This window comes from Elephantulus edwardii, unplaced genomic scaffold, assembly GCF_000299155.1.
Source record: "Elephantulus edwardii isolate Elephantulus edwardi_28Jun2011 unplaced genomic scaffold, EleEdw1.0 scaffold00029, whole genome shotgun sequence".
Classification (NCBI taxonomy): Eukaryota; Metazoa; Chordata; class Mammalia; order Macroscelidea; family Macroscelididae; genus Elephantulus; species Elephantulus edwardii.
In genome coordinates this window covers 3,022,556-3,025,731 of record NW_006399779.1, presented here as the reverse complement: position 1 = coordinate 3,025,731, position 3,176 = coordinate 3,022,556, and positions in this window count along the sequence as shown.

The window sequence follows — 3,176 nt, the reverse complement described above, 5'->3', positions numbered from 1 at the left end:
TTATATAGCTCAAAGGCTATGATGGTTACAAACTACCTGGTATATATATGTAATACACCACTAGACAGAACCCTAGCAGACTAGGGTTCTTCCTTTTTCTAATTAGCTTAAGTTTGATGTATTGTTGTTATATAGCATCAAATTTGAACCAACTCATAGCTGACACTCCAGTGGATTTTCAGAGGCAGTAAATTGCATGGGAGGACAGTGCCCATCGTTTTCCCGTGGAGCAGCTGGTGATTTGAGTCAAATGCTTTTGAGTTGGCAGAGCAATTCCTTACCACTAAACCACCACACTGTCTTACTTTGATAGGTAACTGTATTTTTATCAGCTTGGATAGGAAGCTCTGGTGGTCTAGTGGGTAAAGAGTTGCAATTCCAACCCAAAAGCAGATAGTTCGAATCCACCAGCTGCTTCAAGGGACTAAGATAGGAAATCTCCTTCCATACAATTTACTGCCTCTGAAAACTCACAGGAAGGTCTGATTACATGACAACAAAATACTTAGCATAAGATCATATTTTGGTTCTTGTAAACTTGTTTTTGTTCCCCACCCCCTTTCTTCAATTTGAACTTGCACATGAATAATGGATTGTTTGTACACAACTGATTTGTGGTCTTGTTTTGACTGCTGATATTGAACTTATCCACTACTCCTTTTTATAAATTTAGGCAATCTAATTCCTCTCAAATCCAACAGATGAGGTCCATGTGTAAAATCGCCTCTTATTTTTTATTATTATTGCAATGAATAATCATTGCACAAAGTTATATCATGTGATCTTCAGTTTCATTTATGTCACTAGGTGCCATATTTTCCAACTAGTATTATTTTCTTTGTTTCCAACTTTTGCATTCTAGTTATCAAATATTATTAATGCACCTTGGCAGCACTTCCAATCTTTTTCAGGCTGCAAAAGTTGATTGTTGTTGTTTATTGCCTTCAAGTCAAGCACGACTCATTGTAACCTAATGAACAAAAGGCCTGAAGTCTTTCTATAACTATCTTCATTTATCAAAGTTTATAGAGTTTCCAGAGGTATGGCAAAAGTTGATAGAAGTGTTCAGTGTAGGGATAGTATTCTCTCACTTACACCAATGTACTTTAGGAGAGATCTTGACATTTTCTTTTTCATTAATCATGTGACATCATCCTTTTTCAATTTTTCATTCCCAGAATGACAGATCATATGATTGTCAAATTTCAAAATGGCCAAGACCAGTCCATCTTATCTTACTTAGACATCAATCCTTAGCCTTAGCCCAAGATGTCAATCTTTATACATTCCATTTAATTTTTGACAACTTCCAATTTTTCTAGATTTGTACTTCATACATTCTATGTTTTCATTATTAATATTTGTTTGCAATTGTTTCTCCACAGGTTTTGAGTGTTTTCAAATCTGAGAAGCTCCACTCACAGAACTATATCTAACAAAGTTCCCATTATTCATAGAATTTTTAAAGTCCTGTTCTTTCAGGAGTGAATAGCAAGTCCTGCTTCTTAATCAAATAAAACCCCAGTAATTGATGGAATACCAACTGGTGTGTTTCAATAAATAGATGTATGTCTAAATGTGCTCACTAGCCTATGCCAAGAAATTTGGAAGACAGCTGCCTGGCCAAGTATGAAAAGAGACTCATGTTTGTTGCCATCACAAAGAAAAGTGATATCAATAGAAGGCAGAAGTTAAAAAAATATCATTAATATATCATAAAAGTAAAATCTTGCTGAAGATTATTAAAAAGTGGCTGAAATATCTCATTTACAGGGAACTGCCAAAACTGATGTCACTTAGATTTTGGCTGAAAGTAGAGAATACCAGAAATATGTTCAATTGTGTTTTATTTATTATGCAGAGATATTTGATGGTGTGTATCCTATCAAAATATGCTTAGCATTGATAAGAATGAGAATGTCAGAACATGTAATTGTGCTCATGAAAAACCAATTCATGGAGCAAGAAGCAGCTGTCTAAATAGAACAAAGAAACAGTGCGTGATACAGAATCAGGAAAGGTGTGTGGCAGGGTTCAATCCTATCTTCAGACCTGTTCTATCTGTATGCTAAGCAAATAATTTTAGAAATTGGACTATATAAAGAAGAAGGTGTCATCAGATTAGAAGAAGACTCACCAACAACCTGTCTTATGTAGATGTAAAGGAGACTTGACTCACTCACTGCAGAAGATCAAAGATTACAGACTTCAATGTGAATTATATCTTAACATCAAGAAACCATACTCAAAACTGGACCATTAGGCAATATCATACTAGATTGAGAAAAGATAGAAGTTATTGACAATTTTATTTTACTTGGATAAATAACATCCATGGTAATAGCAGTGAAGAAGTCAAACACATGTTGCACTAATAATGTCTGCTGCTAATGACTTCTCCAAAGTGCAAAAAGAGCAATCAGGTCAGCTTAAAGCCTAAGGTGCACATTATGCAAACCATTGTATTTTAATTACTTTGTTTGCATCTGCAAATTGGAAGATGAGTAAAGAAGAATAAGAAAGAATGAATTTCCATGAATTATGGTGATGGTGAAGAGTGCTGAATATCCCATAGATTGCCAAAGGAGCCAAAAAGTCTATCTTGGAGGAAGTGCAACCAATGTGTTCTCTAGAGACAAGAATGCTGAAACTTCAACTCATGTAATTTGGGCATGTTGTCAGGATTGATCAATCCTTGGAAAAAGATTTCATACTAGGAAAGGTGGGGGGTCAGAGAAAGAGAGACAAACCCTAAAATAGGTGAATTTACACAATGTAACAGTGGGCAAGAGCATGTCAGAGATTTTGAGGATGTTGCAGGACTGAGTAAAGTTCTGATCTTTTAGTCATAGAGTCACTATAGTTACAGTTAAGTTGAAGGCACATAAGGACAACCACAAATATATAAATTTATTGTTGTTATTGTTGTTGCTATGTACTGTGCAGTCAACTACGACTCATAGTGACCCTATGAACCCTACTCAATCCTGTGCCATTCTCATCATATTTGATATACTAGAGACCATTGAGGGTCTTTTGCTGAGCCTCCATGTTTGCAGACATAATGTCCTTCTCCAAGGACTGATCCCTCCTGAAATATGCCCAAAGTATTTGAGATAGGGTTGCACCATCCTTGCCTCCAAGAAACCTAAATTAACTTTCTTCAGGACACACCT